Source organism: Scyliorhinus torazame, chromosome 10, assembly GCF_047496885.1.
Source record: "Scyliorhinus torazame isolate Kashiwa2021f chromosome 10, sScyTor2.1, whole genome shotgun sequence".
Taxonomy (NCBI): domain Eukaryota; kingdom Metazoa; phylum Chordata; class Chondrichthyes; order Carcharhiniformes; family Scyliorhinidae; genus Scyliorhinus; species Scyliorhinus torazame.
This window is the reverse complement of record NC_092716.1, coordinates 51,229,659-51,242,811: the sequence shown is the minus strand read 5'-3', so window position 1 is coordinate 51,242,811 and position 13,153 is coordinate 51,229,659. Positions and strand designations below refer to the sequence as shown.

Here is a 13,153-nt window from a genome sequence, read left to right as displayed (position 1 = left end):
GAATGATAGTAAGTAAGATGTGTTGGTGTATCCATAGTAGTGGCAGTAATGGAAGATCAACATCATTAAAAAAAATTATAAACAATCTAGATAGGCCTCTGAAATTGTTGAAAATGTAGTAATTGTGTGAAAATTAGACGTTTGTACATTCTACACATGAAAGCTAGCTGGAGCATTACTACTGAAAACTGACTATAACTGCCATCTGTTTGTATTTTATGGTCGTGTTCTGAAATGCAATACACTTCGTGGGCAAGTTAGGCAGGATTCCTCCTCCTGTATAGTGAGGTTTTCTGGTGCCATTCTGTTCATAATAGTTGTGCATAAAAGCTGTTGTTTATAGGCAGGAAATCAGTGACCTGTTGCACCTTGTAAATGTTACATCACCAAATGCAGGCAAGATTCCAAATCCTGAATCCAGTTCAAGGTCTACTTAACAAGAGAAAGAAAATAATGAAGCACTTCACCACATAACTAGATGAGATATCAGAGCACGAAGGCCAATGAAATAATTCAGTGTTTTTCAAACTTTTTCTTCCGGTGACCAACGTTTACAAAATGGCCGTCTCTCACGACCCACGCTACGTTCACAATAGATTCTCCGCAGTAACTTTTTAAAACACGTTCATTGTTGCCTCTTCTGTGTTATTAAATGTAAAATTGTAAATGAAAATATATTTTATATTTTTTGTTGTTATTTGGAGATCTAAATAATAAAAGTCTCTGCAGAGGTCAGTGCGCATGACCTTTGACCGCAGACACCTGAGGTGTTTGAAGGGGCAATGAGGAAATTCTTGGAAACATACTTGGATTTTGGGCTGATAGGGAAGGAAGGAGACTCACCAATGATCGCAAAGTCAGTCTCACTGAGAGAGCGACTGATCTCCGAAAGTGAGCGGAGAGTGGCTCCCTCATTTTAAATATACATCAAACCCATTATGCACACACAGCACAACTGTAAACATAGATCTGATTGACAAGATTAATAGTAACTGAAAGTCAACAACATCAACAAGATTTACTGTCGCTGAAATTGAACAAACACTGACAACTTTAATGGTAGCAGATATTCAAGATTAACTGACAATTGGAACAGTGGCAGACATTAAACATGCATCCGATTCAGAAGTTTAACCCTGAAGTCAGTCTCTTTGTGTGATCATTCACTGTGCTTCTTGTGAGCTGTACTTGAACAGGTGCATTTCCCCCTGACTGGGATGGATGGAGTTCCTGATGCACAATCAATAACCTCAGAAACGAGATTGAAGACAAATGAAGGCTTTAATACGCTAGATGTTTCCCCCAGCAGCGCAGGTACAGAAGAAGGCTGCTGGGGCGGCATGGGCTCTTATACCCCGCCTTGCAAGGCGGAGCTAACATGCAAGCTTATCCAGTGGGAACAAGTACATTCTAAACCAATGGTATTCCAGCATTACTAGGTACCGTAATCCTCCTAACACATTCACCACCTGTTAAAAAGGAGTCCGGTGGGGGTGGTGGCTTCGTATTACGAAGTGGCAGAAGTTATAGTTATGAAGGTACTGTAATGCCTCCATACAGCGTTTGCCTCATTACCACTTTTAACTATTTACAACAGTAATGTACATTTCAAAAGGAAGCAATTAGTCGATCGGGAGCCCTGGTCGTCCTCTGTGATCGTCGTAGCTTTGGTGGTGATGTCGGTGGAGGTTCGGGCATCTGTGACTCCGGGAGCGTGGTTTCGGCTTCTGCGGCGGCTTCATCACCCCTAGACGTGGCTGGTGGAATGGCCGACTGGCCTGGGAAGGGGGCAGCTGTGGGGTGCGCCGGTGGGCAGGGCCTAGACAGGGCCAGTGGAAGAACCGATCCACCTGGGAGGGAGGGTGTGGCTGGTAGCGGGGGTGTGTGTGGGGATCCAGCGGGCGCCAGATCCCATGGAGAGACCGTATCCTGTCGGCCGTCGGGGTACGCCCGTACTGAGGGTTAGCGTGGAGGAGGTGGACCCTCTCGACCAATGGGTCCGATTTGTGCGCCCGCACGTGTTTTCGGAGGAGGACGGGTCCGGGAGCTGCCAGCCAGGTCGGGAGCGAGGTCCCAGAGGAGGACTTCCTGGGGAAGACAAGGAGATGTTCGTGAGGTGTTTGTTTGGTCGTGGTACACAGCAGTGACCGGATGGAGTGGAGGGCATCCGGGAGGACTTCCTACCAGCGGGAGACTGGGAGATTCCTGGACCGCAGAGCCAGTAGGACGATCTTCCAGACCGTTCCGTTCTCCCTCTCTACCTGTCCGTTTCCCCGGGGGTTTAACTGGTCGTCCTGCTCGAGGTGATGCCCTTGCTGAGCAGGAATTGACCCAGTTCATCGCTCATAAAGGAGGACCCCCTATCGCTGTGTATGTAGGCGGGGAAACCGAACAGCGTAAAGATACTATGGAGGGCGTTTATGACGGTGGTTGCGGTCATGTCGGGGCAGGGGATGGCGAAAGGGAACCGGGAGTATTCGTCAATCACGTTCAGGAAGAACGTGTTGCGGTCGGTGGAGGGGAGGGGGCCTTTGAAATCCATACTGAGGCGTTCAAAGGGATGGGAAGCCTTTATCAGGTGCACTTTCTCTGACCTGTAGAAGTGCGGCTTGCACTCCGCGCAGATTTGCCAATTCCTGGTGGCTATCCTGACCTCCTCGATGGAGTAGGGCAGGTTGCGGGTCTTGATGAAGAGGAAAAATCGAGTGACCCCTGTCATGATATCCATATTAACATATCATGGTGCAATCACACACACACACTGATGGACAGGTAGTTGGACCAACCAACACACACACAACATCGCAGCCAATCACCAGTGAGAGCACACGCACTATAAAATAGGGAACATCACAGTTCCCGCTGATTCTACCAGGAGATAGCTCCGAGCACAGAGCTCACAGCGTGCCACTCAGACATACACCATGTGCTGAGTGCCTCACTAAGATAGTGCAAGGGCTGGGTCCACAGGTTAGCTGGTGAAGTACGAACCACAGCCAGAAGTTAATAGTTATTATTGTACAGAACAATAAAACAGAGTTGTACCATCTACACCCGTGTTGGTTAGTTTGTGTATCAGAACACCCAACACAACATGGTACCAGGACTGGAAACTCGCCAGCGACTGTGAGACCTACCTGCACCTCTTCAGAGACCCGCCATACTGCGCCATCAGCCCGCCTCAGCCGCTCCGGATCGCTGGAAATCTTGGCGTCAACTGGAAGCTGTTTAAACAGCACTTCCAACTCTTCCTAGAAGCCACAGACAGGGAGAATGCATCGGACACCAGGAAGATCGCCCTCCTCCTCTCCACGGCGGGGCAACACGCCATCCACATCTACAACTCCCTGGCATTCGTGGAAGGCGAGTACAAGACGATCCTTCTAAAATTTGAGGAACACTTCAGTGTGGAAGTTAATGAGAGCTTCGATAGGTACCTCTTCCAGCAGCGCCTGCAGGGTAAGGATGAGCCTTTTCAATCTTATTTGACACACCTCCGTATCCTCGCGCAGTCCTGCAGCTATGAGGCCACCTCCGACTCCATGATCAGATAGTTTTTGGGGTCACCTCGGACACCCTACGCCAGCAGCTCCTCAAAATAAAGCGCCTCACCCTAGCCACCGCCATTGAGACCTGCTTCCTCCACGCCGGTACTCCCAATTCCAGGCGGCCGAATCGGCACGGCAGGGGTCCTACAAGGCCGAGCAGGTCGTCGATCGAGTTCCTCCCTGCCCGCGGCCTGGACGAGGGCGGCCATTTCGCGCGCTTTCCAAGGCCTCCCGCGCTTGTACGTGCCAAAAGAGGGGACGTCGACGCAGAGGGACAGGATGCGCAGGCGCGCTCTATGCAGGACCACACCGCACATGTGCGGTGGCGCAACAAACGCCATGACGTCACGACGTGCGGCAACTGTGGATCCGCACACTTCAAGCGTCAATGTCCGGCCAAAGCGTAACAATGCCTCCGCTGTGGCAGGATGGGCCACTACGCTGCCTGCTGTTGAGCAGCTCAACCTACCAACTCTCCGCAATTCCGCCAGCCTCGCAGGGACGTGCGGGCCATTCAGTCTCCATACACCGAGTTATACCCTGACGACATGCAGACCGGTGATACCGACGACCGGGAACCCTTCCGCGTTGCGGTAATAAACAACAACTGGATGTCCCCAAGTCGGACCCACCAGCCGATGCCAGTGCACAACATTGATCCGGACGATGAATGGTGTGCCACCCTAACGGCTAACCGATCACCAATCACATTCCGCTTAGACACTGGTGCCTCCGCCAATCTCATTGCATGGTCAGCCTTCCACACCTTGAAGGTTAACCCACCGATTCTGCCATCCCACTGTCAGCTGGTTGATTATAATGGAAGCGTTATCCCGGCCATGGGGTCCTGCCAGCTCGAGGTTGCACACAATTCACATACAGCCACACTGTCTTTTGAGATAGTTGGATCCTCTGTTGGGCGCACAGGCGTGCAAGATCCTCCACCTCGTTCAGCGGGTACACACTCTGTCTCCAGAAGGCACGTCCGATTTCCCGGATGCAGACTTTAGGGCGCAGCTCCACTCGCTCCTCGCCCACAACCAGGAGGTTTTCGAGGGCATGGGCACACTGCCCTACACTTACAGAATACGGCTCAAACCGGACGCCACCCCGGTCATTCACGCACCTCGTAGAGTCCCAGCACCACTTAAAGACCGCCTCAAGCAGCAGGACCTGCAGGACCAAGGAGTGCTTTCTCGGGTCACGGAGTCAACGCCATGGGTCAGCTCCATGGTGTGCGTAAAAAAGCCCTCCGGCGAGCTCCGGATCTGCATCGACCCGAAAGATCTGAACAACAACATCATGAGGGAACACTACCCCATACCCAAATGGGAAGAAATCGCGAGCGAAATGGCCCAGGCTAAAATTTTCATCAAGCTTGATGCCTCAAAGGGTTTTTGGCAGATTCAACTGGATCAATCCAGCAGGAAGCTGTGCACCTTCAACACTCCTTTCGGCAGGTTCTGCTACAACAGAATGCCGTTTGGCATCACCTCGGCATCTGAGGTGTTTCATCGCATCATGGAACAGATGATGGAGGGCATCGAAGGGGTACGAGTCTATGTTGACGACGTCATCATCTGGTCCACCACACCACAGGAGCACATCAGTCGTCTCCAGCGTGTCTTTGCTCGGATACGAGATCGGGGCCTGCGCCTCAACCGAGCCAAGTGCTCTTTTGGCCAAACTGAGCTAAAGTTTCTGGGGGACCACATATCCCGGTCAGGGGTGCGGCCGGATGCCGACAAAGTGGCAGCTATCGCAGCCATGCAGCAGCCGTCAGACAAGAAGGCAGTGTTACGCTTCCTCGCGATGGTCAACTTCCTGGGAGGTTTATTCCCAACCTTGCCTCACACACAACGGCTCTTCGCCACCTGGTCAAGAAGACAACGGAATTCCAGTGGCTGCCCGCACACCAGAAGGAATGGGAGGAGCTCAAGATCAAGCTCCCCACCGCCCCGGTATTGGCGTTCTTCGACACCACTCAGGACACAAAGATCTCGACTGATGCCAGCCAGTCCGGCATTGGGGCGGTACTCCTGCAACGGGACGACGCTGCATCATGGGCCCCGGTCGCCTATGCCTTGCAGGCCATGACCCCCACAGAACAGCGCTATGCGCAGATTGAAAAGGAGTGCCTGGGTTTGTTGACCGGCGTCGACAAATTCCACGATTATGTGTATGGTCTATGGTCTTCCGCAGTTCACTGTGGAGACCGACCATCGCCCCCTGGTCGGCATCATTCAGAAGGACCTCAACGATATGACCCCTCACCTCCAGCGCATTCTGCTCAAGCTCCGGAGGTACGACTTCCAACTTGTCTACACCCCGGGAAAGGATCTCATCATCACGGATGCCCTGTCCAGAGCAGTGAACACACCGCCCGAATCGGAGGGGTTCGTTTGTCAGGTCGACGCACAAGTAGCCTTCACATCGGCCAGTTTGCCGGCTACTGATGCACATCTGGCCCACATGAAAGCAACCACCGTTGGTCAGTGAGGAGAGTGAATCTCCTACCGGCTAGGTAATGCCTCCAATGTCGCACAGCTTCTACTATGGCCTGGGCCTCCTTTTCGGCTGAGGAGTGGCGGATTTCGGAGGCGCGGAGGGTGCGTGAGAAGAAGGCCACGGGTCTGCCCGCTTCGTTGAAGGTGGCCGCCAAAGCTACGTCGGACACGTCGCTCTCGACCTGGAAGGGGAGGGACTCGTCGATAACGTGCATCGTGGTGTAACCACCTAAAATGGCTGATTCCCTATTAATTTGGCCAAAACCCGATTTAAAATGGCTAACCGAAAAGGCTGATGGGAAAAGCAACCAACAGGACACAAACGGACAGCTGCAGACAGAATAGCGTATTCGGCTCTGGGGAAGTCGGCCCAGATCGATACTTGTAGCGCACAAAGACTCCGAGAGACGAATAGAGTGAAGTCGATGAGGCTTTATTAAGCGTGACTGTTCCCCCGCAGTTCAGTAGTAGACTGCCTGCGGGGGAGGACTCCTGGTTCTTATACTCCGCCTTCAGGGCAGAGCTAGAGGTCAATGGCCAACCAGGACCCGGGATCTGTCAGCCAATGACATCACGGCTTCACAGTCCCACATGACCCCTAATGCATACTACCACATTCACCCCTTGTTAAAAATGAACCCGGCGGGGTGATGCTTCGCATGGTGGTAAGGGTTTACAAGGCTGGTCCTGGGAGGAAAGCTTTCGCATGTTATTACAGTATGTACAAGGTTTTTTATTCGAACTATTTACAGTAATCGTCAGGAGAAAAAGACAAAATGTTCTCGTTAAAAGTCCACACATTGTAGTGTTAGATCGACGCCACGAGTCGGTCGGGCGGTCTGGTTGTCCGTGTCGATCGCCTCGGCCCCGGTGGTGGTGGTGGTGCTTGTTCCGGTGTTGTCGTCTCCGGGAGCCTTACGGTTTCAGCTTGGGCTTCACTCCTGGTCGGGCCTGGGAGGAGGACCGATCCTCCTGGGAAGGGGGCGGTCGCGGGGTGCGGCGGTGGCAGGAAGGGGGTGATTGGTGTCGGGGGTGTGTGTGTGTTGCCGGCGGGCGCCAGGTCTCGCAGGGAGACCGTGTCCTGTCGGCCGTCGGGGTACTCCACGTAAGCGTACTGCGGGTTTGCGTGAAGGAGGTGAACCCTTTCGACCAATGGGTCTGACTTGTGCGCCCGCACATGTTTTCGGAGCAAGATGGGTCCTGGGGCCGCCAGCCAGGTCAGCAGCGACGTTCCAGAGGAGGACTTCCTGGGGAAGACAAGGAGGTGCTCATAAGGCGTTTGGTTAGTGCTAGTACACAGTAGTTACCGGATGGAGTGGAGGGCGTCCGGGAGGACCTCCTGCCACCGTGAAACCGGAGGTCCCTGGACCGTAGGGCCAGTAGGACGGTCTTCCAGACCATGCCGTTCTCCCTCTCTACTTGCCCGTTCCCCCGGGGGTTGTAGCTGGTCGACCTGCTCGAGGCTATACCGTTGCTGAGCAGGAACTGGCGCAGCTCGTCACTCATGAAGGAGGACCCCCTGTCGCTGTGGACGTATGCGGGGCAACCGAACAGTGTGAATATGGTGTTCAGGGCTTTAATGACTGCGGCCGCGGTCATGTCAGAGCAGGGGATGGCGAATGGGAAGCGGGAGTACTCGTCCACCACATTAAGGAAGTATGTGTTGCGGTCGGTGGAAGGGAGGGGTCCTTTGAAATCCAGACTAAGGCGTTCAAAGGGGCGGGAAGCCTTAATCAGGTGCGCACCATCCGGCCTGAAAAAATGCGGCTTGCACTCTGCGCAGATGTGGCGGTTCCTTGTGACTGTACGGACCTCCTCCAAAGAGTATGGGAGGTTGCGGGACTTAATAAAGTGGTTGAACCGAGTGACCCCCGGGTGGCAGAGGTCCTCGTGGAGGGTTTGGAGGCGGTTAATTTGTGCGTTGGCACTTGTGCCGCGGGACAGGGCATCGGACGGCTCGTTCAGCTTTCCGGGACGATACAAGATCTCGTAGTTGAAGGTGGAGAGCTCGATCCTCCACCTTAAGATCTTGTCGTTTTTGATTTTGCCCCGCTGTGCATTATCGAACATGAAGGCTACCGACCGTTGGTCCGTGGGGAGAGTGAATCTCCTGCCGGCCAGGTAAAGCCTCCAATGTCGCACCGTTTCCACTATGGCTTGGGCCTCCTTTTCCATTGAGGAGTGGCGGATTTCTGAAGCGTGGAGGGTTCGGGAGAAAAAGGCCACGGGTCTGCCCGCTTGGTTAAGGGTGGCCGCTAGAGCTACGTCGGAGGCGTCGCTCTCGACCTGGAAGGGGAGAGACTCGTTGATGGCGCGCATCGTGGCCTTTGCGATATCCGCTTTGATGCGGCTGAAGGCCTGGCAAGCCTCTGTCGACAGAGGGAAGGTCGTGGTCTGTATTAGGGGGCGGGCCTTGTCTGCATACTGGGGGACCCACTGGGCGTAGTATGAAAAGAACCCCAGGCAGCGTTTTAGGGCTTTTGAGCAGTGTGGGAGGGGAAATTCCATGAGGGAGCGCATACGTTCGGGGTCTGGGCCTATTATCCCATTGCGCACTACATAGCCCAGGATGGCTAGCCGGTTGGTGCTAAAAACGCACTTGTCCTCGTTGTACGTGAGGATCAAGGCTTTAGCGGTCTGGAGGAATTTTTGGAGGTTGGCGTCGTGGTCCTGCTGATCGTGGCCGCAGATGGTTACATTGTCGAGATACGGGAACGTGGCCCACAACCCGTGTTGATCAACCATTCGGTCCATCTCTCGTTGGAAGACCGAGACCCCGTTTGTGACGCCAAATGGGACCCTTAGGAAATGGTATAATCGCCCGTCTGCCTCGAAGGCTGTGTACTTGCGGTCACTTGGGCGGATGGGGAGCTGATGGTAGGCGGACTTGAGGTCCACGGTGGAGAAGACCTTATATTGGGCAATCCGATTGACCATGTCGGATATGCGGGGGAGAGGGTACGTGTCTAGTTGCGTGTACCTGTTGATGGTCTGGCTATAGTCTATGACCATCCTTTGTTTCTCCCCTGTCTTTACTACTACCACCTGTGCTCTCCAGGGACTATTGCTGGCCTGGATTATGCCTTCCTTCAGTAGCCGCTGGACTTCGGACCGAATGAAGGTCCGGTCCTGGGCGCTGTACCGTCTGCTCCTAGTGGCGACGGGTTTGCAATCCGGGGTGAGGTTTGCAAACAAGGATGGGGGCTGAACCTTGAGGGTTGCGAGGCCGCAGATAGTGAGTGGGGGTATTGGGCCGCCGAATTTGAAGGTTAGGCTCTGTAGATTGCACTGGAAGTCTAATCCCAGTAATGTGGGGGCGCAGAGTTGGGGAAGGACGTAGAGCCTGTAGTTTTTGAACTCCCTCCCTTGCACCGTTAGGGTAACTATGCAGAAGCCTTTGATCTGTACGGAGTGGGATCCTGCAGCTAGGGAAATCTTTTGTGCGCTGGGACGGATGGTCAAAGAACAGCATCTTACCATGTCGGGGTGGATAAAGCTCTCCGTGCTCCCGGAGTCGACCAGGCATGGTGTCTCGTGCCCTTTTATCAGCACCGTTGTCATCGTCGTCTGGAGCGTCCGGGGCCGTGCTTGGTCCAGCGTCATTGAAGCCAGCCGTGGTTGTAATGGTTGAGCATCTTCTTTGAACCCCATGGAGCCGTCGACGCTGGGGTCCGTTGTTGCCGTCCAAGATGGCGTCGGGGGTGAACAAAATGGCTGCCCCCATGCATCGCACATGGCTGGGGGGTCACAAGATGGCGGCGGGGGTGGACAAAATGGCCACCCCCATGCGTCGTACAGGTCTGGGGTGGTCCAAGATGGCGGCGCCCCTCCTCCCCTCGTGGTGGCCGGGACCCAAAATGGCGGCGCCTGCGGGTCGCACATGGGGCGCTGGGGGGGTTGGGGAGCGTTAGGAACACGCAGGACTCCCTCTTCTCTGGGGACAGCGGTGGCCGGGACCCAAAGAGGTAGCGCCGGCGGGTCATACATGGGGCGCGGGGGGGGGGGCGGGGTTGGGGAGCGTAAAAGGCGTGCAGGGCTCCCTGTTCTCCGAGGAGAGCGGTGGTCGGGACCCAAGGTGGTTACGCCTGCGGGTCGTACATGGGGCGCTGGGGGGGTTGGGGAGCGTAAAAGGCGTGCAGGGCTCCCTGTTCTCCTGGGACCGTGGCGACCTCCCGGGACCGGCACACAGCCGCGAAATGGGCCTTTCTCCCGCAGCTCTTACAGATCGCTGCGCGGGCCGGGCAGTGCTACCGGGGGTGTTTCGCCTGGCCACAGAAATAGCAGCGGGCTCCCCCGGTGCGACTTGGGCGTTTGAACCGCGCAAGCCTGTGGGGTGTCCGGTGGGGGGGGTGGGTTTGTCGCGACGGGTGCGTACGGAGCCCAATGGGCTGCCGCGCGGTCGGGGCCGTAGGCGCGGGTGTTTCGCGCGGCCACGTCTAGGGAGGCTGCTAGGGCCCGTGCCTCTGAGAGTCCTAGCGACTCTTTTCATAAAAGTCTTTGGCGGATTTGGGAGGAGTTCATACCTGTCACAAAAGCATCACGCATTAACATGTCCGTGTGTTCATTTGCGTTCACCGGCGGGCAGCTGCAGGCCCGTCCCAAAATTAGTAGCGCGGCGTAGAATTCATCTATCGATTCTCCGGGACTTTGCCGTCTCGTTGCGAGTTGATAGCGAGCGTAGATCTGGTTTACTGGGCGAACATAGAGACTTTTTAGTGCTGCGAACGCCGTCTGGAAATCCTCTGCGTCTTCGATGAGAGAGAAAATCTCCGTGCTTAACCTCGAGTGCAGGACCTGTAGTTTTTGGTCTTCTGTGACGCGGCCGGGGGCCGTTCTGAGGTAGGCCTCGAAACAAGTCTGCCAGTGCTTGAAAGCTGCTGCTGCGTTCACTGCGTGGGGGCTGATCCTCAGGCATTCCGGGATGATCCTGAGCTCCATAGTCCTTTAGTCACGCTTAATAAATTGTAGCGCACAAAGACTCCGAGAGACGAATAGAGTGAAGTCGATGAGGCTTTATTAAGCGTGACTGTTCCCCCGCAGTTCAGTAGTAGACTGCCTGCGGGGGAGGACTCCTGGTTCTTATACTCCGCCTTCAGGGCGGAGCTAGAGGTCAACGGCCAACCAGGACCCGGGATCTGTCAGCCAATGACATCACGGCTTCACAGTCCCACATGACCCCTAATGCATACTACCACAATACTCAAGACTATTAGCAGCACATCAACCCAGACATCTGCAGTTTAATCGGCTATCCCCGGGAACAATTGCAATATATTAGCAATTGAATGCCGGGCCAGACCTGTCGGCACCTGCAGTGGCCGAAACAAAGACAGGAGAACGACCACCCCCCGATCGAGGAATCGCCCCGTTATTGGACGTATCGAACCCAGTGATTGGGAACAAGTCCAATCACTTGGGACTCAGGGTCAAGGGCCGCCCCGAGAGGTGCGAAGCCCCTGTGCCCTATAAAGTGAGGGGCCAAGTTCAGATCTCTCTCTCTCCCCCTTCTTCTCCTGCTCGAGACCTTCGCAAGAACATCGACCAGAAACTGTAAGTTTGACTCCAGCGATCGCTACCCAATAAAGACTCCTCGCCATCGACCTGTATCAGCCTTTTTGAATCCCGCGGGCCAGATCCGATTCGATAAGCCATTCGTTTCCCTGACCTGGTGGGCCCTTCCTAAAGTTCAGTATTGGCCAGTAGTGGTAGGTTTCGATATAGATAGTAGGATTATTGTGTAAGCATTAATTGTAGTACATAATAAATGACCGTTGATTTCAATCTTACTAAGCGGTGTGCTGACTTATTAATCATAACTCGAGCTTGAACCACGTGGCGGTATCAGAAAGATACCTGGCGACTCGTGAGCAAAGGTGACATAATCAGAGCTAATAAAACTAAGGGTAAAAAGAGCAACAGCGGCCTTTGCAATGCCTGCTTTGATGCGGCTGAAGGCCTGGCGGGCCTCTATCGACAGGGGAAAAGCTGTGGATCAGATCAGTGGATGGGCCTTGTCCGCATAGTTGGGGACCCACTGGGCATAGTAAGAAAAATAGCCCAGGCAGCGCTTCAGGGCCTTGGAGCAGTGAGGGAGGGGGAACTCCATAAGGGGGCGCATGCGTTCAGGGTCCGGGCCTATCACTTCATTACGCACTACGTAGCCGAGGATGGCTAGGCGATCGGTGCTAAACACGCATTTATCCTTGTTATACGTTAGGTTAAGGATGTTTGCGGTTTGGAGGAATTTTCGGAGGTTGGTGTCGGGGTCCTGCTGGTTGTTGTCGCAGATGGTGACGTTTTCGAGGTGCGGGAATGTGGCCCGTAAACCGTACCGGTCAGCCATTCGGTCAATCTCTCGCTGGAAGACCGAAACCCCGTTAGTGACACCGAAGGGAACCCTTAAGAAGTGGTAGAGCCGCCCATCTGCTTCGAAGGCAGTGTATTTGCGGTCACTAGTGTGGATGGGGAGTTGGTGGTAGGCGGACTTAAGATCCACCGTGGAGAAGACCTTGTAATGTGCAATCCTGTTGACCAGGTCGGATATGCGGGGGAGAGGGTACGCGTTGAGCTGTGTTGATGGTCTGACTGTAGTCGATGACCATCTTATGCTTCTCCCCGGTCTTTACCACCACTACTTGAGCTCTCCAGGGGCGGTTACTGGCTTCGATAACTCCTTCCCTCAGTAGCCTTTGGACCTCTGACCTAATAAAGATCCGGTCCTGGGCACTTTACCATCTGCTCCTGGTGGCGATGGGTTTGCAATCCGGGGTGAGGTTCGCAAACAGGGAAGGCGGAACGACCTTGAGGGTCGCGAGGCTGCAGACAGTGAGGGGGGGTATAGGGCCACCGAATTTGAATGTTAGACTTTGGAGGTTGCACTGAAAATCCAACCCTAGGAGTGTGGCCGCGCAGAGGTGGGGAAGGACGTAGAGTCGGTAGTTTTTGAACTCCCTTCCTTGGACTGTGAGGTTAGCTACACAAAACTCCTTATTCTCTACTGAGTGAGATCCGGATGCCAGGGAGATATTTTGATTAACGGGGTGGACGGGGAGAGAACAGCGTCTTACCCTGTCAGGGTGTATGAAGCTCTCCGTGCTC

At 54.4% G+C, this 13,153-nt stretch overlaps 1 protein-coding gene across 1 annotated transcript in view; it reads left to right on the top strand.

The window, feature by feature from the left end:
* The window catches only part of slc7a9 (solute carrier family 7 member 9), a 138,117-nt gene that overhangs the window by 95,929 nt on the left and 29,035 nt on the right, over positions 1–13,153 (top strand). The gene's annotated exons all lie outside the window — the stretch shown is intronic.